Below are 26,007 nucleotides of genomic sequence, written 5' to 3'. Positions count from 1 at the left end.
CCATGTTGGGTGGAATACCATGAACTAAGCAAGGTGACTCTTCTCAGTGATCTCATGCACACTCAGGAAATTTTACAAAATCACAAAAAGCTTGAGGTGATTGGATTTCTTCTGAAAACCAACAAAATGGCCAAGTTCTGCATCATGGTTTTTGTGGTAAATAAATTTGAGACGGTAAGCTCTGGTGCAGGGGCCTGAGCCAGAGAAGAGCTGGAGGCCTTAAGTTGATGAGAGTCCCCAGAAATCCTGGGGACTTCCCCACCCCTTGGAAATTAGAGGCTTTGAAAAAATTTCCCCCAGAGTCCAGAAATAGACAGGCCCTTAGATAAAATCAGCATTACAGAAGTTGGGTGGTCACAGGCTTATAATCTAATACTCCAGAAATAATAACTCATGACTTATTTACATAAACATTACCTCTGTTTATTAAATAAAAAAAGCAAATAATGCTTGAGGCGGTATAATGTAGCATTTATTTCTTTATTTATTTTGTATATTTGAAACTTTAAGGTTAGTTTATTAAGTTCAATGATGAAAGCCATCAGAAGAATATTCTCCTGGAAATTATTTTTTCTTAGAAAAAAAGAAAGAAAAATCAACACGTCAGCACAGCCACACATGCTGTGGCAGTCACACCTCTCTGCAGATGCGGATAGTCCATTCATCGGTCAGATCACTCTCTGGGTCAGCAGGATTATTGTCTGGATCCTCCTCCTCATCCAAGTCATCCATTTCTTGGAACAGAGATTCATCTACCTCCACATTGTTTCCAGCATCTTCCAAAAACTGGATATCAGATGTGTCAAGACTTATGATCTGTTTCAAAGAGCTGTTTCCCACTTAATTTATTTTTTCCTGCTTGTTCTTCTTCTTTCATTCGTTTCTTTTTAATTTCCAAGAGTTCTGCATCAAACTTGGCCTTCCAACTTAAGAAATTCTCAATTGTAACAGGAGTGCCATGAATGCTTTTCAGCTTCCTCTGCCTCTTTTTCTTTTTGTTTCTTTTCTTCTTCTCTTCTAGTTTTTATTTGATCCACTATTTCGTTTAGTTTTTCTTGCACAGCTGTCACTAAAGTAAAGATCATCACCATACCAAGGTTTTCTTCTGCCTGTAATGCTAATAGTTTTAAAAATGTCGGAGACATCATTATCTTCTAGATTTTCCTGAGAGAATATTTCATAAAGAGGAGCTTCATCTGGGTGTTTTTCACTGTATGTAAACTTGAGGGTAGTCTGGACAGTTTCATCATTTTCTCCAGCTTCAGATGTCACAGTAATGGTGAAACTGGGTGGATTTTTCTGATAATACTGTGAAGGAGTTGGGGTAGATGGACTCCAGAGCCTCCAGCTCGTTGCACAGCTCCTCGCCGTAATCTGTCATCGTGGCCCTCGCTGCTGCCCATGGATCGCCCAGCCACCCAGGCGGCGTGTTGCAGCTGGGACTGCGGCCGAGCTGGGAGAGCTGGCAGCAGCCGGACGGGTGCAGGTGTAGAGTCCCCGGCTGGGAGGCTCGGGGCCCAAAGCCAGGCTGGGCCTGCTGAACAACAGCCCCATATGGGCCTACGCCTTCTCTCTAGTTCCTAATGTAGCATTTATGAGGAAAGATTCTGGAGCCACATGCCTGGGTCTGATCCTTAACTCAACCTTTTACTAGCTCTGTGATACTAAGTAAGTTATTTGACCCTTTGTGCCTCAGTTTCTTCATTTGAAAAATGGAGGAAATGAAAGTAGCTCTCTGAGAACCAAGGGTCTAACAAGCCTATTATTCCTCTGTGAGACTTAGCCATTAGTTGACTATCCAGCTCTGTTCTCCTAGTGACCTGGAAAAAGTAGAAATGCCAACTATGTTACTAGACATTGTTGTTTATGGTAAAAATGAGCCCTGAGTGGTACATTGCATCTGGACTGGGAGGAATTAGAAAAGAACGATAAATACCAATGGGAATATTAGGCTTTGGGCTTCCATGAGTATGGTGACCCTTAAAACTAGGCTTGTACCTGGCAGGATCCTTGTAGCTATAACATCAACATCCTACAGGAGATATTAATATATGACCCAGCAATTGTGCTGTTTGGTATTTACCCCGATGAATTGAAAACTTATGTCCATATGAAAATCTATGCATGAGTGCTTACAGCAGCTTTATTCAAAATTGCTGAAACTTGGAAGCAACCAAGATGTCCTTCAATAGGTGAATGGATAAACAAACTGTGGCACATCCATACTCTGGAGTATTATTCAGAAATAAAAAGGAATGAGCTAACAAACTGGGAAAGGACATGGAGGGATGTTAAAGGCATATTGCTAAGTGAAGGAAGCCAGACTGAAAGGCTACATACTGAATGTCAACTATATGACATTCTAGAAAAGGCAAATCTTTGGAGAGAGTAAAAAGATTAGTGGTTGTTAGGGGTCTGGAGGAGGGAGGGAGAATGAATAGGTGGAGTACACAGAGTTTTTAAGACAGCAAAACTATTCTGTATGACACTGTGAAGGTGGATATGTGACATTATGTCTCTGTCAAAATCCACAGAATGTACAAAACCAAGAGTAAACCCTAGTATAAGTTATGGACTTAAGTCAATAATAAGGTATCGAGCGTGGTTCATCAAGTACAACTGTACCACACTAATATAAGTTTTTAATAATAAGGGAGACTGTGTGTGGATAGAGGGATGAGGGGGTATATGGGAACTCTCTGTACTTTCCGTTCGATTTTCTGAAAATTGTGAAGAATGAAGCTTCTGAGCCAGATGGATCCTGCACTCTCCCCATGTGGGTCTTTTTCCTGCCCCAGAGCTATTGGTCTTCTTCAAGAATTGCCACTGAAGAAAGAAATGTCTGAAGTGGCTGGCAAGCTTTGGTTCATCTCCTATATCCTTCTGAATAGGCTGGTGGCTCATGGTCACTTGGTCTGAGCATTTGATTGAGCCTAAGAAGATCTCCTGGTGGGCTATGCACTAACTAGCTCATAAAACAGTTGTGAAAATTAAGTGAGGTAACATTGGCAAAGCTCTCAGGACAAGATTTGGGCCATGTAAATGTTACATGATTGTTAGTCATAATTTATTACAGGAGTGGTTGTTGTTAAACATTTTAATAATTACATCTCAAAAAATTATGAGTGATATGCCATCTGCAATATCAGATCAATATATACTTTGTATGTATATATCCATATGGATATATATGTTACATGTATAGATACAACATATGTATTTATTATATAATGTCTTGCACATAAGTTGGTGTTTGTTTTATATTCTTTTCTAAGATGGTCCGTCAGGTACAGCCACAAGAGGAGACATGGGAAACCCTCAGGAAAAAACAGTTTATTATATTCAAAGATCCCAGAGACAGGAGGCACAGCATGCCACGCAGGGCCACAAGGGTACCAGGGTGGTGAGAAGGCAGAAGATAGGAGCAAAGAGGTTTAGGCCAGAATCTTTGTTGGGGTTTCCCCAAGAAAGGTAAGGCAGAACAGAGTAAACAGTTTAGGATTGGCTAGTTTGAATATTTTTCATGGGCTTTGGGCTACAAGGATGGCCCTTAGTTGCCATCATGATATCTGGCCCTGGGATGAGCAAGACAAAGGAATATTGTCTCCTGAGGGGCCAGGCTAAATAGATGAGGTCTGACTCTAGATTGGTTAGTTTGCATATGAAGGACATACTCCGGGCCCTCTCTAAGAATTGTCTAGGTCAGGGAAGAGCAATCTCTCCCCACCCCAACCAACGCTAGAAAGGTTTTTTAAGATGTCAAAAGATAGTAATAGAAAAAAAAAAATATATATATATATATATATAAATATATAATACGGAGACCTTCAGGCAATTCCCCAAATTCTATTATGTGGAAATGTTTCAGTGATTACAGCTTGGAACCCAAGACTACATCTTTAAAAACTCTAGCCTGTCCTCAGCCCAGCTGAGCTCCCTCCAAAATGAACAAATTGATCCCTGACCTTTTTAAATGAATTTATCTGCCTGAAATCTATGCTTTCCTTGCTATTATATCCCAAGCACCGAACATAATGTCTTGCACTCATTCAGTTCCTCATTTATCTACATTTATTGAGGACCTACAATGTGCCAAGCACAGAGCTAGTAGCTGTTAAAAAAAAATTCCTAATTGAAAATATGAACCATTTTATGTGCTCCCTCACACTCTCTTGGCCTCACACAGCTCCTGGGCCCTCTGCCACTTGCTTTTCTTCAGCTGTTTCTGCAGCTGTCAGCTCCTCGCCTGAGTTCTACTCAGTCTATACTGTCCTACAGCCTGAGGCCAATGTCCAGAATCTGTGCTGCCTCCCACGACCTCCTCACATGCACATGGACGAAACACCATGCCACAGCTTAGAAAAATCTGGCTTCACAGACTGAGTGGGCCAGGCAACGTCACAGAAGTTTGGGGGAGTTCACTCGGTGGGGCAGACTTCAATGCAGATAAACTTCTCTGTCTCTCTCCCTACAATGGACTGTTTTGAGGTATGGTGTTCTAGTACAGTAGCAGGAGATATTCCCTTTATAGAAGAGGCTCTCTGTGCCTCTTTTCAAAGGAGTGACACCTCTTGTGTTTACTCCTAGCGTCACTTCCTTTCTCCCTCACTTTTGCTGCCTGGGGATTGCATCGCCCAATGAAGCAGTAGCAATTAAGTGTTGCCTTAGGCTCTGTTTTCTGGTGAATTCCAGCGAAGCCTTACTCATAGATCCATGCCTTAATAATCCCAGTTACCAACCCTTCTGCATATTGTACTTCGGGTCCTCTCCTTGCCCCTTGCATTCAATTTACATTCCAATTTCACTCAGCTCAATGTCATGACTCTCCTGCTTATGTCTCTATTTTGGCTCCATGTACTCCCATCCTTTTTTATCCCAGTCCCTGTTACCTTGTATTTCTTTTTCCAGCCTTTGTTCGTCCTTCTACTATAGTTAATAATATTTTAATTTTGGGGGGGGGAATTACTCGTCTCCTACCCTCATGTGATTCACATAAAACTAAACTTCCTTCCTATACTGTCCAGGTCTTGGCCAACCAGTGTATTCCATATTCTTAGTCATAATGATTAGTTTGGAGATAGCCGTATGACTAAGTTAGTCCAAACAGAGCTGGTCTTGAGAACTTTGTTGGAATTACTGAGGAATAAAAGCTCTTTTTTTTTCTCTTAAGAAGAGAAATGAAGTAAGCTTGGACATGGAGTCAGTCTGAGAATGAAGCCAGATCCAAGGGAAAGGGAAAGGGAGGCTGGCTTTTGATGAGGAGGTTCAAGCTGCTGAATTCATTCATGCCTGAAGTTTTCTACCCTTAAACCTTAAAGTTTTTTGAGGGAATAAATTGCATTTTTGCCTTTTGGTCCCTGTAACTGAGGTGTACAGATAAATATAGTTTTTTTCTTTATAAATGCCTAAGCTCCTGGGCATTAATATAAACACCTGGGGTACCCAACATGAGATAAAAGTAGAGCTCCCTAGAAACTTGTGATCTCCATACCTTTCCACTACAGTGCTGTGGGATGAACTTAAATGAGTCATTTGGTAAAGACAAGGATTAAGTTACTGGCCCTGGGGGCAGACACTCCACACCTGGTACTCAAGTAGCCATTCCACAGTGCACCCTGTCTTGTCACATCTTGCCTCCCCCCTTTCCCTCCTGACCTATGTTTCTGTCTGAGTGCCTTGCCAGCATCTGATGCAACTTCTTAAATTCTTAAAACTGCAGGGGAATTTTATGGCCATTCAGGCACACAGTTCTTAAGTAGAGCAGAGCAGGTGGAATTTCTGGCACCCTACCAGGCTGGAGGTACAAAAGCAGGTCTACTGCCCTGGGATGTGGGGGCAGCTCTAGGAGGAACTTCCCAGCCTGACCACCTGTGCCTTCCAAAGTTGGTTCTCGTTTATCATTTCTACTTGACTCATATTCTGGTCTCTCCTAACTCTTTGTTGAGTGGGCCTCTCTTCCTAATACGGTTTTACTTCACTTTGCACACACTCTCACCTGCCCTAGGCCATGTTTCTTCAGCTCCCCTTGATGCTTTGGATCTTCTTCCTTCAAGTTGCCCCTCTAAGAAGGTGGGTCTTATCAATTCTTTCCAACCTGATGCATGGGACCTAGACATTCATGAAGTCTACTTACAGTGAAGGAGAGCTATTTACTCTGACTCAGGCTGTACCAGTGTGTCCCCAACCAGCAACAAAGGACACCCTGGGAACTCTTTGCCTACCTTACCAAGCTTCCTGTAGACCTCTAGAATTTAGGTATAGCCTGCTGTGTTCTCAGAGGAGAGTCCTCATGCAGTGATTGGATGTGCATTGAGCAAGATCTAAAGCACATGCAGGGGATTTCTCCTGCTTACACATGATGAGTGAATTGCTGATGGGTGAGGTCTTAAACCACAGACTGGAAAATATTCCCACTTATGTAATGGGGCAGTTTTGTCAGACATGTTAACCCCTTCAGTCCAGCACAATTTCTGGATATTTTCTTGGTGACCCTTACAGCAGCCATACCCCCCAGTCTCCTGGACAGACACACTCTGACAACCAGGTGACTCTCAGGTAACTATGCCGGTGGAATTCAGGTGTAAGACAGATGGAACAAACAATAACAGTAAAATATATTGAGTACCTTCTATATGTAAGGCACAGACTAGGTGGTAGTGGTTCAAACAAACAAAATCATTGAATTAAGACATTACAAACTGTGAAAAGTACTTTGAATGAAATGAGCAAGAGGCCAAGACAGAATAATAGGGGAGGGTGACCATTCAGGAAAGGCCTTTCTGAGGAGGTGGCATGAAGTACGACAGAGAGAGAGTGAGCGAGAGAGAGCAGTGATCATGCAAGCAGTTGAAGGGAGAGTGTTACAGCCAGAAAAAAACAGCATATGCAAATTCCCTGGAGGTCAGTTTGTTAAAGAAAAGGAAAGAAAATCAGAGCAGTTGATGGGTAATGAGCAAGAGGGAGAATGGTACAGGATGAGAACTGAGGAAGCAGCAGGTCTGATCTGGAGGCAGGGACTTGGAGGTTGTCAACATACAGAGGGCATGTAAAGTCATGGGAATGAATGAGGTCCCCAGGGGAGTGCGTGGTAGGGAAATAGGAGGGCAGAGGGCCCTCCGCTCAAGTGTTCTCCAGAAGTCCTGGTCCTTCCCTCTTCAGGCTTCATAAGCAAGATGTAGTACCCTTCTTCTCACTAAGAAGCCCAATGGCCTCTGTACAAAGTGAGCCAACTCTGGTTGTCCTCTCAGAAAGCCCAGTCCTTCAGCCCGTCCCCACACCTCTATCTTTCACTTTCAGATGAGTTTCCTACCCCCACTACTTAGGTAAATAAATGATCTTCATGCTAAGAGAAAAGGAAGGAAAGACAAAACCCCAAAGAACATTATCATCACCACCCAGCCAAGCAACTTAACCAACAAACAAAACTATAGTGTGAGCTCTCAGGAAGGAGATTACCCTGCTAGCCAAGTCTTGGGGGATAATTTGCTCTACTGCTGTTAGCCTTGGGGTGAATCATGCTTCCAGACTGCTCTGCTTTGCCTTGGTAGTCAGTTTATCTGTGTGTAGCACAGATCACATGGAAGGCTGGAACAAGATAATTTGGCTCTGGGCCAACCACAACCATTTCTGGATGAGCATGTGCCCCATTAAAAATGGGTCATGAAGCCAACATGCACCTGTAAGACATCACATATCTTTCTGGGTGGTGTGTGAGCTTCAAAGACCTCATTGTGTAATTACGTGTTTTTTTAATGTGAAATGGTCAAGATATTCTCTGATCTCTCTGTGAATACTCCCTACTTCTGGCAGATTCATCCTCTCACCTTCTCTCACCAATAGCTTCCACACTAAGCCAGGAACTAATTCCTGTACCAGAAAAAAAGCAAACAGGAAGTGTCCTCGTTGTGGCTGTAGATTACTCGCAACATTGAGGTTTCCTTTTAGAGTTTTGCACCCCTCCTTTTGTTCATTTTGCCCTGCCCTTTTCCTTCCGGTGCAGTGTTCAGGTCACTTTCCTGGCCTTTCTCTGTAGTGCTTAAGGACCACTTGTTTCTTACCTTCCCAACTGGTTCTTCCCCCTTACCCCACTATTCTGCCTGACTGATCACAGCTGTGCAGCTCAGACTGGTGGTCTGATTCACAACGTTGCTCTGATGTTTGATTTGTACATGCCTCGGGGCCCCTGGCTCCCTGTTAGGTCACAGGCCTGCTGTGCAACCCAGATCCACAACTTCTGCATGTTCTTTGCTCTCCCAGCCCAGCTTCCTGCCTGTCTTTATGCGCAGTCACCACCCCCACAGTTCCTCTGCTGACATATAATGCACACACGCACACTGCTTTTTGTTTCATTGCTTTAAATACCTGGCTGCTGTGGTGGTACATCCTTACTTATACACTTCATGACATTTGGCTCGCCGGTAACTACTCCATCTCTGACTGCTCCCCACCAAAAGAATCCCCCTCCTGCATCTTTTCCCTGGTGGTCAGCAGTAATGTATGTCACTGCTCCTAAGTGGGGTTGCAAGTTGATTCTTTTTTTTTTTTTTTTTTAAAGATTTTACTTATTTATTTGACAGAGAGAGAGAGAGACAGCGAGAGAGGGAACACAAGCAGGGGGAGTGGGAGAGGGAGAAGCAGGCTTCCCGCGGAGCAGGGAGCCCGATGCGGGGCTCGATCCCAGGACCCTGGGATCATGACCTGAGCCGAAGGCAGACACTTAACCGACTGAGCCACCCAGGTACCCTGCAAGTTGATTCTTAAAAGTGTTTCTCCTTCCTGTCGTAGGAACATCTACTTCACATTAGCTCATCAGTCAGAGTTTCTTGGGAAACCTGCATTCAGCCAGGGGGTGTAAAGAGGAAGGCAAGGGCTGGGAATGATAAACTGATGAGTTTCCAGCCTTCACTGACATTTAATATTAAGTCTGCCACATAGATAGCATTAGTGAAATCGTTTAAGGAAAGAAGTCGTGTGTGTCAGTAGCGCTGTAGACTAAAGCATTCTGGGTCTCCTGAGTGCATATGGTTCAGTTATACTTCCTCTTTCCTAAAAAAGTCAGGTATGACCATGTGACTTGTTTTGGACAAAGAAACACGAGCAGAAGTTATATGTGGTACTCCTAGGTAGAAACTTTAAGAACCAGTGTGCACTTTGGCATGTTTCCTTTTTTCTGACAAGGCCAGCACCATCTGATAGAAATACGATACCAACCATCTATGAACATTTAAATTTTTTAGTAGTCACATTAAAAAAGTAAAAAGAAAAAGGAAAAATTAATTTTAGTGGTAATGTTGTTTAACTCAATATATCAAAACTATCATTTCTACAGGTAATCAATATTAAAAATCACTCTTGAAATGTTTTGCATTCCTTTTTTTATATTAAGCCTTTGAATTGGGTATGTATTTTACGCTGAATCCCAATTTGGACTAGATACAGTTCAAGGACTCAGGAGGCAGATATGGCCAATGATTACTGTGTTGGATGGCACAGCTTTCAGACATCATGGAATCACAGCGATGAGGCCTCTGTTCACCTAGCTTTCTAGGGAGGGTGACAGAACAAAGGCCACACTGATGCGCAATGGATATGCAGGCAAGAGTGAGAAGGAAGCCTTTGCTGTTTTCAGTCCCTGAGACTTGAGGGTTGTCTGTTACAGCATAACTTAGCCTATCCTGACTGATGTGAAAATTGGTAAAAGGTGTATAGCACTGATGTAACAACATACAGAAATATGTGGTATTAGCTCAGGGCCCAAGCAATAGGTAGCAAGGAAATTATTACCCATTAGAAGGATAGTAATTCATTTTATGTAATGGCAAAACATTTGGTAAATCTCTCACTTTTCTAAAACTTAGAAGGTTGTATGCAATGCACTTATAGTTTTAGGGAAAGAGGTTGGATGACAAAATGTTAGTAGCATGTGTTATTTGCTGTTGACTATATTTATTAAGGTATTACAAGAAAAAAATCAGCTCCGAAGAGAATTGCTTGATTCAAAAGTAAAAATAAAAAGAAATAAAGATTGTCCAAGCTTTGGAGACTTTTATGGCAGGGGCTTATCAATGCCAAACATAAAAGATAAAATTAGGAAACGCATTTGACAGACAGGGAAGATTCACACTCAGCCTTACTATAACTATCATATCAAGGCACAAACATGGAAACCTCTGAAAGGATTAAATAAAATCTTTCAATTGGATAAAAGATATATCTCTCTCTCTATTTCTCCATCTCCTACTAAGTTTTAAATTTTACCACTAGAAAACTATGAGCCAGAACTTTAAAAGTCTGTGACTTTCAAGGCTTAAAAAAGACCTGTAGGTCCCCACTTTTTGATGGGCAGGAGGCTAGTCCCCAACAAAAGCATATTCTCCAACACTCACTTCAGATGTGCTCAAGGAGGATAATGCAACACAGAATTGAAGTACATTCTTCGTCCCTGAGTAGGAGGCCTTTACATTTATCCAGTAAGATTTCAGATTCTAAATGACTATATGTCTACCATACTTTTCCAAATTCTAGTGGAAAGATGGTATTAAGGCATAAAGAAAAAATATTTGAGCAGCAGAGGGATGGTAGAGATATTGAAGAACAAAGGGAATGAGAAGTTATGGGTAACCAATTAGATTCTCTTTGGAATTATTTAAGGAATAAAATTTAGAATTACATTTAAGTACACTGGTTACTGGACAATTTCCCAGAACATAAACTTTTACAGATACTGCGCTCACCAAGGCCATGACACTATGTATTGAAGTAAAACAAATCAAACCTGGTGTAGGTCATCATTAGGACATGGTGTATCTATCCTCCACACATCAACCAGACTGATCAGACCTTCTACTGAACAGTTCAGTAGCCTCCCATTCCGTTTAAGATAAAACTTAAGCTCCCTTAGCATGGTATCCCAGGCTCTTCATGATACAACTCCTGTTTTCTTTTGCAGTCCCATTTCTTGTCACTTTCTTATGATTTATGTTTCAGGAACACCAAAGTATTTTGAGTTTCATCCTCATACCATGATGCTTCTCTTTATTCCTACTTTCTTACAATCCCCCCACTCGTCCTTTTTGCCTGGTTAACTCCTACTATTTAAAACTTACTTCAAGTGCCATTTCAGAGAATTCTGTGCTGACTGCATGGATGATTAAATATTCCTATTTGACCCATCCCAAAACCTTGCACATCTATCATTAAGCTTATCACTTTTTTTAAAAAAAGATTATTACTTTGTATTAAAATGATTTATGTAGGGACACCTGGGTGGCTCAGTAGTTAAGTGTCTGCCTTCGGCTCAGGTCGTGACCCCGGGGTCCTGGGATTGAGCCCCACATCGGGCTCCCTGCTCAGCGGGGAGTTTGCTTCTCCCTCTCCCACTCCCCCTGCTTGTGGTCCCTCTCTCGCTGTGTCTCTCTGTCAAACAAATAAATAAAATCTTAAAATAAAATAAAATAAAATAAAATGATTTATGTATAGTTCATTCTTGGGGGCTTGGCAGATGCTCAATAAATGTTTCTTGAATAAATGTTTCCTAAATAAATGTTTCTGGAAGATAGAGCCAATGATCACAGAGAAGAGTGCGTGAGGGAATCCTTTCCAAAGATCAGGGTTAGCAGAAGCTTAATGAATGTTTCTTGAATAAGTGGCAGTTGAGTAGTTTGTTGCTAAAACAGCAGAATCTAACTATAGTTTACAGTCCTCACCTGCATGGCAGTGGTATTTCTATGCCAATAATGGGTCATAATTTCCAGAATTTATTTTTATACCTAATGGGTCACCACATTCTGATGGTATCAGAGAGGAATCCCAAAGTAGCTTGCGGACTTCCTAGCCTTAGAGGCAGAGCTGTGAGATGGAGATTAGAAGCCTAAGCAGTAGTAGTTCCTGTGGTGGAGGGAGCTAGTTATGGGGCAGTTGTGATAATGTCTTGTCTGATGGTACAACCATGGCTAAGGTATTAATGGCCCTTGACACAACTATGACATTTAGAGTATACTTATGGACTGTGATATGAAGTAACAGATACTTGTTAAGCAGCTTTTTGCCAAATACTGAGATTATTAGAAATTTGTAGGACTGTCTGCTCAGGAAACCACTTCCAAAGCTTCTCATCTTATAACTTACACTGTCTCTTCCTTGTGACTATCTTGGAACCCTACTACGCTTTTACATGACCCCCTGGGCGTGGTGGATTGGTTTGTGAGTGGAAGCATGAACCCGGAGGGACCAATTATCAAACTCCTCAACTTCAACTCATATTTAATTGCTCCAGAGATGGTCACCTGACCTAAGATTGACAAATAAAATTCCAAGATTGTTGGGCTTGGTAAAAGACATATCGGAAGTCGTAAGATGCAAGACTCGGAAGATGAGTGTAATCATCTTTCAAAGAGAAAAGAAATGAAAGATGTATTCCTGGTAGATCAGAGGAGTACTTCCAGCTATTCCTTTGATCCAACTGCTCTCCCCACAGTTTTATCACACCGTCTTGGATACAGAGAGGCAAGAAATTTCCACTTTTCCTTATGGTTATTTGAACTGGATTTCTGTCATTTTCAATAAGAAAATTTTACACTAATATATGCCAGGCAGTATGCTATGTACTAGTGACACATAGACAAAAATACTATGGTTCATGTCCTCAAGAACCTGCATTCTAGTGAAATAATAGTGTTCATACATTATCTCATTTTTAATTTTAGATATATCATTTTAGTTGACCCTTGTCATTCACAACAAAAAAATGTGGAAATCTTTAGGAATTCCAAAGTTGAAAATATAGTACAGAAGTAGACACTTCATTATGTGTTTTAAATTAGCAGATGAAATATTGAATTTGATGGCATATTCATTCCTGTCAGCACTAGAGACTCTATTAAATGAAACATCCTTCTATTTTATTTATCGAAAACTTTTAAGAGCCACATCTTTTGTCTTGGGTTTCTCTTCCATCACCAGTATAACTTAAAAAAGAAAATTTCCCCCTAAGGAACAAAGTTGTTTGATTTTTAATTTAAATTTTAGTTAGTTAACATACTGTGCAATATTGGTTTCTGGAGTAGAATTCAGTGATTCATCACTTACATACAACACCCAGTGCTCATCAAAGTAAGTGCCCTCCTTAATACCGATCACTCATGTAGCCCATCCCCCATCAACCCTCAGTTTGCTCTCTATCATTAAGAATCTCTTATGGCTTGTTTCCCTCTCTCCTTTTCTTTCTTTTCTCCCTTCCCATATGTTCATATGTTTTCTTTCTTAAGTTCCACATATAAATGAGATCATATGGTATTTGTCTTTCTCTGACTGACATTTCATTTAGCATAATACACTCCAGCTCCATCCACGTCATTGTAAATGTCAAGATTTCACTATTTTTGATGGTTGAGTAATATCCCATTGTGTGTGTGTGTGTATATATATACCACTTCTTTATCCATTCATCAGTTGTTGGACATTTGGGCTCGCTCAATAGTTTGGCTATTGTTGATAATGCTGCTATAAACATCGGGGTGCATCGAATCTGTATTTTTGTATCCTTTGGGTAAATACCTAGTAGTGAAATTGCTGGATCATAGGGTAGTTCTATTCTTAACTTTTTGAGGAACCTTCAAACTGTTCTCCAGAGCGGCTGCATCAGTTTGCATTCCCACCAATAGTGCAAGAAGGTTCTCCTTTCTCCACATCTTCATCAACACCTATTGTTCCTTGTGTTGTTAATTTTAGCCATTCTGACAGGTGTAAGGTGGTATCTCATCGTGATTTTGATGTGTATTTCCCTGACGATGAATGATGTTGAGCATCTTTTCATGTGTCTGTTAGCCATCTGGTTGTTTTCTTTGGAAAAGTGTCTATTCATGTCTTCTGCCCATTTCTTAACTGGGGTATTTATTTTTTGGGTGTTGAGTTTGATAAGTTCTTCATGAATTTTGGATACTAATCTTTTATCAGATATGTCATTTCCAAATATCTTCTCCCATTCCTTAGGCTGCCTTTTAGTTTTGTTGATTGTTTCCTTCGCTGTGCAGAAGGTTTTTATCTTGATGAAGTCCCAGTAGTTCATTTTTGCTTTTGTTTCCCTTGCCAGTGGTGACATGTCTAGTAAGAAGGTGCTGTGGCCGAGGTCACAGAGGTTGCTGCCTGTGTTCTCCTCTAGGATTTTGATGCATTCCTGTCTGACATTTAGGTCTTTCATCCATTTTGAATTTCTTTTTTGTATGGTGTAAGAGAGTGCTCCAGTTTCATTCTTCTGCATGTTGTTGTCCAGTTTTCCCAACACCATTTGTTGAAGAGACTGTGTTTTTTCCATTGGATATTCTTTCCTGCTTTGTTGAAGAGTAGTTGACCATATAGTTTTGGGTCCATTTCTGGCTTCTCTATTCTGTTCCATTGATCTATGTGTCTGTTTCTGTGCCAGTATCATACTGTCTTGATGATCACAGCTTTGTAATATAGCTTGAAATCCAGAATTGTGATGCCTCCAGTTTTTTCTTTTTCAGGATTGCTTTGGCTATTTGGGATCTTTTGTGGTTCCATATAAGTTTTAGGATTGTTTGTTCTAGCTCTGTGAAAAATGCTGGTGGTATTTTGATAGGGAGTGCATTAAATGTGTAGATTGCTTTAAGTAATATAGACATTTTAACTATGCTTGTTCTTCAAATCCATGAGCATGGAATGCTTTTCCATTTCTTTGTGTCCTCTTTAATTTCTTTCATAAGTGTTCTATAGTTTTCAGAATACAGATCTTTTACCTTTTTAATTAGGTTTATTCCTAGGGATCTTATTGTTTTTGGTGCAGTTGCAAATGGGATTGATTCCTTGATTTCTTTTTTTGCTGCTTCATTACACAGATTTCTGTACATTGATATCCTGTACAGATACTTCTGTACATTGTATATCCTGTGACTTTGCTGAATTCCTGTATCAGTTCTAGCAAGTTTTTGGTGGAGTCTTTCAGGTTTTCTCCATAGAGTATCATATCATCTGCAAATAGTGAAAGTTCGACTTCTTCCTTGCCAGTTTGGATGCCATTTATTTGTTTTTGTTGTCTGATTGCTGAGGCTAAGACTTCCAGTACTATGTTAAACAGTAATGGTGAAAGTGGATATCCTTGTCTTGTTCCCCTAAGGAATAAAGTTTTAAAATAAACCACAAAAATTACTGCTTAAGTGACATCAGAGAGAAACCAAAGCTCTAATGAGTTGTATGTAGATGTTTAAAAGTTGACCAGGATCAGCAGCCTCACAATAAACATGATTTAAATGGATGTTTTGACCAAATGACAAATTATTTCATGTCATGAACCTTCAGGATGATCCTAATATAAAGGTAGCCATGAATACTAAATTATGGAATATTTATGTCCTATTGTATTTACAGATGAGGAGACTGAGAATCAGAGAAGGAAAATGAAACCAAGATAATAAACACATCAGTGAAGGAGACTAGACTTGGGCATCAATCATATTAGCGGGCCTTCTGATTTCAAATCTTTTGGTCTGTTAAAGTATGGAGAACAATAGATTTACCTTTATGGTGTATAAAATCTTTTTGGTGTACAAAATCTTTGACACTTCTCCAATTGAGAGGTGGACTCTCTGTCTCTTCCAATTAAAATTAAGTTGGCTCCCTGACTGTTGTGATGCATAAAATATAGTGGAAATGATACTCTGCTAGTTTGGGGACCCAGAGCTTAGGAGACTGAGAGCTTCTATGTCTTGTCACTTGGAATACTCATTTGTGGAAGCCAGCCTCCATGAAGAAGTATGCTACCCTAAGAACACCATGTTGTGAGAAGCCAAAGCCATATAAAAAGGCCCTGGAGGATGAAATACCATGTGGAGCAAGAGAGACAAAGGAACACTGAGATGTTAGACCTATGAGTGAGACATACAAGCCATCTTTGAAGTGGACAGCTCCAATGACCCCAGCTGATCAACAAATGGATCAGACACAAGTTGCCCAGCTGAGGTCATCCTGAATGTGCCTGAATTCTCAACCTTCAAAATTTGAGCAAATGAAATAGTTGTTTGGGATACTAAATTTTGAGGTGGTTTGTTAAGAAGCAATAGATAACAGGAACCAATATATAGGTACCTAGTAAAGGTGTGTTGCCATTACAAAAACCTATAATATGTGGCATGGATTTTGAGACTGAATGGTGGGCAGAGACTAAAAGGTGTTAATGGAGACTGGAAGGACAGGAGGTTATTATTGAGGCTTGGCAGAAGGGCAACTCATAATGTACAGTTGCAGAATGTTTAGCAAAACTATCACCTGAAGTATTTTGGAAACATAAAATAGACCCAATGAGCCAGGGGATCTTGATAAGTAGGTTGTTAAAAGTGACAACTGGTTTCTGTATCTGCATACAATAAAATATGCATAGGGGGAAATAAGCTAATGAAGTTATCTTTTTTTTTTTTTTTTTTTCAGAATTCATAAGAAATATATAGGAGCCAAGACTTGCTGGCTTCAAAAAAAGAACTATTTCTCATCGGTTTTCCAGCTAAGAAAACATTTTTAAAGCACAAAATAGCCTCAGGAATAGATCAAAACCAGGGTGGTAAAGCAAAGACAGGGCAAATATAAAGTCGAACTGCAAGTATAAATCTCTTTAATAAGATCTCAGAAAAGTTTAAATTGATGCCTCATAGACTCTATCAGCTAGACTTTAAGAGTGTGCCTTTATAGTCCCTCTGTTAAACAACAGAGTTTCTAATAATTTTAAGGATATTGTCCCATCCTTAAGTAATGTTGCATAGGGCCAAAGGTAGAGAAGAGCCTATCTCAAAAAGATTTATGGGAATGATTTTTATCTAACAGAATGGATTATAGTTTTATACACAGGAATCCCATGATGTTTTTAAAAGAATTATAGCACCTTGAGATGAAAGGGTCAGAGAAAATATAAAATTAAAAAGATGCCTCTTGATTCTTAAACTAATAGAGGAAGGATTCATGCTGAGAAACTTACTCAGTGGAAAACACAGACTACTTCTTATGGAAAATGAGAAATGACTTACAGGGCAGAACCAAGAGCCACAGAGCTGTGTACCAGGGTGCAGGACCAGGGTTTAATGAAGGAACTGTCAACAGTACCTCTCTGAATGTCAGCGTTGTTATGAAACAGTGACTGTGCCTCCTGTTTTCTCCCATTTTGAAGATGCATGTCTACACTTGCTTGCCCCAGCATTATACATTGGTGTATGAGTGTGTGTGTGTGCATATGTGTGTGCGTGTGCACGTAAATGTGTGTGTGTGTGTGTGTGTGTGTGTGTGTGTGTGAGGGGGCAGGTAACTTAAGTCTTTAGTCACAGAACTTCAGGTTAAGAGGACATATACCTGAAGAACCAAATCCAAGGAGGTTTATCTGCACCCGGCTCTGAGATCTGCAACCTTAAGCCTAAGCCTAATGACATAATGGGATGAGACTTTTGGGGATTGGGGAAGGGGGTTAGCACATTTTGCATGTGGGAAGAATATAAATAGTTTGGGACCCTAGGGCAGACTATGGCAAATTAAAGACAACCACTAATTCCTTGATACTCTTCCCATGGATAAATGGGGAGTCTGCATTCCTCCCCTTGAACCTGGTTAAAATCTGTGACGGTTTTAATCACGTGAGTGTGGCCAAAGTGAAACTACACCAGTTTCTGGATCCAGGTTTAGGAGATGGGCAACTTTCTCTTCTTGTTTCTTGGAACTCTCAATCTTGGAAGCTAGTCACCACTAGAAAAGTATGCCTATCCTAATACCAGCATGCAGTGAGAAGCCCAGTCAAGTGAAGAGACCCTGGAGGATGAGACATCATGTGTCAGGAGAGAAAGCTAAACAACCAATGTGCCAAATCCCAATGGAATAATCATCTTAGAAGTAGATCATCCAGTCCTTGCCACCCCAACTGATGCCTCATGGATCAGAAACAAACCCTTCCTGAACTCATGATGTGTAAAAATCATGAGCAAAATAAACTAAATTTACTACATAGCCATAGGTAACCAGAACAACTTCTACTTCATTTTTTTTTTACCACTTCTACTTTGAATTCACTATTTAATCAAAAGCATTTGCCCTTCCCATTCATAAAAATTGTTACTTACACAAAATTTGAATCTATCTGACCTTATAATTTCTGGCCAATAGATGTGACAGAAGTGATATCTAAGTTCTGACCCTGGGATTCTGCTCTTTCTTTTCTAAATGCAAGAGCTTGAAGAAATGAGTCATCCCAGATGACCTTGCTGCTGAGTCCCAGGCTGACCATAAACTTATGAGTAAGCTCAGCTGAGATCAGCTGAGCCCAGCCCAGCCCAGAAGAACCCTCCTTGGTGGACCCACCCTCAATTGCCAACTCAAAGAATCATGAACTAAAAAAAGGTTGTTGTTTTAAGTTGTAAGTTTTGAAGTGGGTTAGTTAAATAGCAATAGCTAACTGGTACAACACCCTTCTATTTGGTTTACTGTTAAACAAGAACAAAGAGAAGTATTGGTTGTTCTGTCCAGTTTTAGGTAATTTTTTTTAACTCTTGTTTCTTTACAAATTTGAGGATAAAACCAATAAACTAACTTTTAGTATTTCTATGTGGCACAATATGAGAACACAGCAACACTGTGACATTTCTGCCCCAAATCAAAACCCAAATCCAATTATAAAAAACATCAGGCAAACCCAAATTGAGGGACATTCTTCAAAATTGTCAAGGTCATGCAAGACAAGGAAACATTGAGAAACTATTCCATTGAAGAAGACTAAGGAGACAGGACAACAACATACAACACAGTTCTGGAATGGATAAAGAACATTTTTGGGACAACGGACAAAATTTGGGTAGTCTATGGATTAGATGGTAGTAGGGCATCAGTGTTAATTCACCAATTTTGATGGTTGTATTGTGGTTATGTAGGAAATGTCCTTGTTTATAAGAATTATGTATTGATGTATTTGGAGATTTGGGAGCATCACGTAGGAAACTTATTCTTAGTGGTTCAGTTTTTAAAAAGCTTGAAAAGAAATATTAAAGAAAAGAATATTAATGGTAGGGCAGTTCTGGTCCCATAAATATAAAGAATAGGTACCTCCCACTTAAGTCAATAATTTGTTCTTGATATTCAGACTTATTGCCCAAAAAGTGCTGAATAGGAGCCTATTTTCCATTATTTTAAATGAGAAAAATCATATGGTTGGCATATCAACTTAAAATACCCAACAGGAGTGCCTGGCTGGCTCAGTCAGTAAAACATGCAACTCTTGATCTTGGCATTTTAAGTTCAAGCCCCACATTGGGTATAGAGATTACTTAAAAATAAAATTTTAAAACAAACAACCTCCCCCCAAAACCACCCAACTAATTTCCCTAGCAGGGAACCAAACACAATAAAATGCCTAAAATGCCTATCTCTATATAAGAAATATCATGTTAGTATGTAACATGGTTAAAACATCACTTTCTGATCACCAAACAATTAATATAGTTATTAACAAACTTTTGCTTTGTATGTAACAACCAGATATAATCCCCTTTGCTGTCACTTAGTGTGCTTTAAAATGGTCTACACATTATGATATGAATATGATTATGATATTCTACTAATTTTATTTGACTCAAGACTTATTATTTATTTTATAATTCCTTATTAACTCAAGAAAATCTATCTGTGCTTTTGTTAAAAATATGAGTTTTGAGAAAAATATACAATTTTTCTATAAGTGGTGGTGAAAAATATTGTACTGAAAAATAGGTATTTCAGTGAAATTTATGTAGTAAAATCCAGAAAGCATTCTAATGAAAAAATTGTTACCTGTGGAGACATAAGTGTTATGCCTGCATATTATAAAGTTACAATCATTTCAGCTATAAGTCTTAAATAGATAGCTGAGTAAAACATAATAGATTGAACCTCAGAATTACATCTATACTGTATAATGTTATAAATATTCAAATGAGCAAGATCACTGGCTAGCAATGAGAAAACAGTTTAGACCTATACATCTATATGAACACTAATTCAAGATAAATTAAAGAGTCAAACACTTTAAACAGAACATCTAGAAGAAAATGGAATCAAATTTGTCCATTTTGTATGTGGAGAAGAGTTTCCTAAGTTTAGAAGAAATAGAAGTCAATGAGGGAAAAATACACAGATTTCGTTACACTGAAACTTTAAAGTTCTGTGTACGTGAGTTTAAAACAAAACAAATATTTACAGCAAATAGGAGACCAAAGTATTAAATAGTAAGAGCTCTCACAAATCCATAGGAAAAACAACAAAGACACTGATAGATATGTGGGAAAGAATGCAAAGAGTCAGTTTGTATGAGAAGATATACAAATAGTGAACCAAGTTATGGGGAAAAATAACTTTGTGAGTAGTCAAATTATGGAAAAAATTAACTTCGCTAGTAGTCAAAGAAATGAAAATCCTAACTGGGAACTATCATAAACATCTATTAAATTAGAGAAGTCATTAAAAATATCATAAACTCCAATGGCAATGAAGGGTGTGGTAAAACTAACTGGGTACTCTGCACATAACTAGTGTCTATATAAACGAATAGAACCCTTTTGAAAAGTAATTTGGCATGCTAACCCGGGAGCTATAAATATACTTTTTGGCCCATTACATTTTTGGAATTCACTATTCTTTTTGCACAGCAATGATCATTACAGAGTTGTTTTAATAGCAGAAGAAAGTATCTGTGTTGGACTGGGGAGAAAACTAAATAGCTAATGGTGAAGTAAGCTATGGCATCACCACTTTATACCATAGTATTCAGTCATTAAAATAACTCAAAATGAACAAAAGTGATGAGACAACATTTTGTTTTTTCCTTTTTTCTTTTCTTTTTACAGAGAGAGAGAGAGAGAGAGAGAGAGAGATCAGGGCAGGGAGGGGCAGAAGGAGAGGGAGAAAGAATCTTTTTTTTATTTTATTTATTTTATTTTATTTTTTAAAGATTTTATTTATTTATTTGACAGAGAGAGACACAGCGAGAGAGGGAGCACAAGCAGAGGGAGTGGGAGAGGGAGAAGCAGGCTTCCCGCCGAGCAGGGAGCCGGATGCGGGGCTCGATCCCAGGAGCCTGGGATCATGACCTGAGCCGAAGGCAGACGCCTAACGACTGAGCCACCCAGGCGTCCTGGGAGAAAGAATCTTAAGCAGACTCCACACCAGCCCAAGCCCCATGTGGGGCTTAATCTCAGGACCCCAAGATCATGACCTGAGCTGAAATCAGGAGTCAGACACTTAACCAACTGAACCACCCAGGCACCGGGTCAGACTATGTTTTTTTTTAAAAAAGTAGAACACAAAATTTTATACTGTGTATAATTACTCAACGTTGTCACATAGGAACCAATGCATACAAATAAATGGTAAGATTATATACCAGGATATTAACAGTGGAGGTAAGCAGTGATGAGGTGATAAAAGATTCTTTAAAAAATCTTTTCTCTGTTTTTCTGAATTGAAAAAGAACATATATTGCCTTTATAATTAAAACAAAACAAAAAAAGGAAGGAGGAGAGGGGACCTGGTTGGCTCAGTTGGTAGAGCATGCAACTCTTGATCTCGGGGTTATAAGTTAGAGGCCCACGTTGGGTGTAGAGATTACTTTAAAAAAGTAAAAGTTTAAAAAAAAATTTAAAAAGAAGGAAGGAGGGGAGGGGAGGACAGGAGAGGAGAGGAGAGGAGGGGAGAGGAGAGGAGAGACTATGTTCTATGTTCTGGTGCTTGTAGTCAAATGAGAAATTTTTCCTATACAACTATTCAATAAGCATCTCTGTAAGTCTGTGAATCATACAGATGCTGGTGACTGCACTCGGGAAAGCATAACTTGATCCTAGACCACTGTAAAAAGCCAGAATCCTATAAGGAGCTGACGACAACCCTAGCAAGACTGAGTTCATGTACTAACCTGCCCAAGGAGACTTTCCATATAGTCATAGCTGTTGTAATACTTCACAAGGCTTCATAAACACATCAAATGCTTATTGGCCAGGAAATAAACCTGGTAGTTAGTTATTTTTGTTTATGCTCAACATAAAGTGCGTCTGTGTTTTTCAACTTTTCATAAGGTTAAGGTCACAGTGTTTTTCCATTATAGAGTTGCTCTTGGAAGAAAAAAAAATCAGCAGTCCCACCATATAGTGTGTTTTTAATGTAGGAATGGTCGGTAGAAGGATTCATTTTTTGTTTTTCAAAGATCATTTAAAAAGTTCAAATTGGATTTATGCTGGTCGTATTTTAAATCAAGGAAGTACATTGGTCATATCATTTTACTTGTAGCTTTGCTGTTCTTAGAGTGGAGGATGTTTAAAATGAATGTAATACAGTAGGGGGGTAATCTTCCATTTAGCTTTACAATTCTATCAGCAAAACGCCAGGGGAGAAGGAATATCATGTTCTCTTTGAATTGCGTTTTTGCAACCTGAGCTTCAAGTTCAGGTTTCTTGACGCACCCCTGGGCATTGAATCTGAATTAATTATTGTGTCCAATTTCCTCCACCTAGCCCCTGAGACAAGTCAAACAGGCCAGCAGTGGTTACCCTCATGGCCACTAGAGATCATATCAAAGGAAAGTGCAGAGCAGTACAATGTTCTACTGGTAAGAATTTACCCATTGAGAAAGATCGAAGGGAGAATCAGGTTGGAACAAATTGAAAGCTATTGGATACACTTAATATCTTCTAGTTTAATTACACCTTCCAGGTATGGATTAAAACACATCACAAAGAACTTTGCTATAATGATTGAAGGAGGTATTTTCTTTCTTTTTGTACTTCAGGAGAAATGAGCTGGCCACTATCTACAATGTGGAAGGCAGGCCTCACACCAGGTTGTATGTGTATATGCCGGTCAGGTTGATACCCATTCTTATGGGGAAAATCGTTCTTCAAGACAGGTCTAAGATTTGTCCACCTTAAAGAATGACTCATAAAAACAAAAAGCAGATCTAGGCTTTTTTGAAGTTCCTGCTTTTCTGAAGATTTGGAAGAAAATGTTACCATCCCTCAAAATGTGATTTCCTATGATAAAAAGTTCCTAATAAATAATGAGTGGATTAATAGAGGAATTTCATCATTTTGTCCTCTAAAAAGCATGCACTTGCTCTCTTTCTGTCTTGGTTGTTACCCTCCATAAAACCCAGTAATGAATCACTGAAAAGTTCCATCCTAGGGAAAGTAAAATATGATAGCTTTTCTTATTCTGTTTATTAGAGACATAAAAGAATTCCTTCCAATGTAATTCAATGTTTGGGGCAAGTATTTCAGAATGACTTTGCAAATCACCTTTGAAGTAAAGAGGATGACATATTGAGTTTAATTTTGTACGAAGGAGTATTTTTAAATAAAAAAATAATAAATAATAAGTATTGCTATTAATAATAAAGTAATAAAAGTCAACTTCTGGTAGTGGGAGAAGATAGTCCTTAAAAACAAGTCTCTGAGGGATTGCCTGGGTGGCTCAGTTGGTTGAGGATCTGCCTTCAGCTCAGGTCCTGATCTCAGGGTCCTGGGATGAGCACTGCTTGGGGCTTCCTGCTCAGTGCGGAGTCTGCTTCCCCTTCTTCCTTTCCCTTTGCCCTGCCCCCCCTCATGCATGCATGTAGGCTTGCTCTATCTCAAATAAATAAATAATAAAATCTTAAAAAAAACAACCACCAAGTCTCTGGGTAGTACATTTTTCTAAAGTTACAAAACATTGTGTCTGTCAGTTGTGAGTTAATACTTACCGTATTTTCTTCCAAAAATCAGAACAGATTCAAGATTAACTCTACACTAACATAAACCTGGCTTGCATTCCAATGTTGCCTTCTTGAATCAGAGAGAAAGTTTTAGGCTTTTGGCTAATATTCTGGGGAGTTGTGACTAATCTCAGATACAACTATTGTCAAAAGTTGTACTGTGTTCCCCCAAAAAAGATCCGGTTGTAGTTCTAACTTCCAGTACTGCACAATGTGACTTTATTTGAAAATAATCCTTATTGATGTAACTGGTCACAAACAGAGTGGAATAGGGTGGGCTCCTAATTCAATACAATTGGTGTCCTTATAAAAAAAGAATGTCATGTGAAGAGATAGGGACACAAAGGAAGATGCTGCATAAAGATAGGGGCAGAGATTGGCATTGCGCTGCCACAACACGGAATGCCTAGGACCATTGGAAGCTAGGAAGAGGCAAGGAAAGATCCTCAGAGGCTGTTGGGGGGAGCATGGACCTGCCAATACCTTAATTTCAACTTCTAGCCTCCAGAACTGTGAGATAATAAATTTCTATTGTTTTAAGCCACTGAATCTATGGTACTTTGTTACAAATGCCCCAGAAGATGAACAAATCTTAGAGGTAGGCCAGTGTTTGGGAGAGTGTCATTCACTACCAAGTATGAAATACCTCTTCTGCAGCAAGAAAATGGAGATAAAGAAAAAAATCTAATTTTTTCAAAACTATATTGAAGTTTGGGGTTGTTGACTATGAAATTTTGTGACTGGCTAGACATTAGGAATCTTCACTGAAAGTCCTAGTGTCTCAGCCATGTAATTGTGTCTTGATAAGATTGTTTAAGATGGGATAAATGACCAGGGTGACGGGGCACTCATGCTGTGATTAAGGCCTGGAGCCAGGTGTCTGCCTCCAGAAATTGCTTGTAGGAAATCAAGATTGGGCCCTTGCAGGGAAATGATATCCATCTTAGCTCTGGCCTAAGGATTCTCAGTTGGAAGTGGGGCCCAGGTGCGGCCTTGGGATTCTTGGCTGTTCCTAGGCTGTGAGGATGTGTCTGGGGCATGGCAGATATCAGGACAAAGTGCAGGACTGCAGCTTGGTTCTGTTTTGGGGTTAATGCTGGAGAGGCACACCGCGGGCTGATGCTGACTGCTAAAAGCTGGGCTGTGTTGGAAAGGGCTCTGATGCTGTGCCAGGCCCTGTGGACAGAGCTGTGATTAATGTTCTCTCATTAGGGAACTCATGGAAGAGTATGGGAATGAGGAATGGTCTTGAATTTGCTGACCCTGGACTGAGGCTGGCCTGTTGGGCTAAAATGGAAGGTTGAGAATCCTTGTTTCAAAGCTGAATAATCCAGGATGTTTAGCAGTTAGTTTATGATTTAGTTCCCAAGAGTCCTGGTCTAGGAAAGATTCACAACCTTCACCAATCACCTGGAAACTTGTAGCAGTCAGAATCCTGAGAGAAAGGACTCTCCCTAGCTGAGTAATTGAGGTGATTTTAGTAGAAGGACTATTTGCAAAAGATTTAGAGAGAGAAAAACAAAGGATATGGCTTACTTTATGCTAGTCAGGACAGGGAACCATTTCTACATTTCAGTGGGAAGCTACAGGGGAAGAGGACAATTACCAAAACTGGGAGATTGCTGTGTGAACATGGCTCCTAATGGAAGTTGTGCATTCAGGAGAGACTTGCAGGCAAACGTGAGCCTCAAATCTCCTGCTAGTGACTCCCATTGGAAGCAGGAGGGTAAAGGAGCCCGTGGATGCAAACCACACATTCAGCCTTTGGGGTCACAGAGCAGGGGGAGGCCATGGATAAAGGGACTGCCAAACGCAGACATCTTTTAGTCAGGATCCTTCTGATTGCAAGTGACAGAACTTCATTCTAATCTAACTGAGACAAAAAAGATTTATTGGAAGTCTCAGTGGAAAGTGCAGGCATGCATTTGAACCTCAGGACTCACACATTGTCACTTTGGGTTCTCAGCTCTACTTTTCCCCCCTCTGTTTCTGCTTTCTACTCTTAAATCAGTTTCGTTCATCAGCAGCTTCTACCTTCATACCTTTAACACCAAAGAGAGCCTAAGTCCCTTTGCCTATGTCCAGTGTGAAAAATCTCAGGATTGGCTTGTCTTACATCTGCTGAGTTCTAACAAACCAGCTATACCCAGCACTTTGGGGTGCTGGGACTGACCCCACTAGATCCATGTGCTTGGAGAGGTGGGAGGAAGAACTCCCCAAAGAAAAGTTGGCAATCCCAGAAAAAAAAAAGGGGGGCA

General features: G+C 39.9%; 1 long non-coding RNA gene and 1 pseudogene across 3 annotated transcripts in view; both read right to left on the bottom strand.

Moving 5' to 3' along the window:
- Positions 1-26,007, bottom strand: part of LOC135364103 (uncharacterized) — a 169,762-nt gene that overhangs the window by 4,726 nt on the left and 139,029 nt on the right. The window lies entirely within an intron of this gene.
- On the bottom strand, positions 110-3,145 carry LOC123859020 (RWD domain-containing protein 1-like; annotated as a pseudogene).

Source organism: Mirounga angustirostris, unplaced genomic scaffold, assembly GCF_029215605.1.
Source record: "Mirounga angustirostris isolate CCGP_5_RB_7025 unplaced genomic scaffold, mMirAng1.0.hap1 SCAF_4, whole genome shotgun sequence".
NCBI classification, from domain to species: Eukaryota; Metazoa; Chordata; class Mammalia; order Carnivora; family Phocidae; genus Mirounga; species Mirounga angustirostris.
This window is presented reverse-complemented; position numbering and strand designations above follow the sequence as displayed.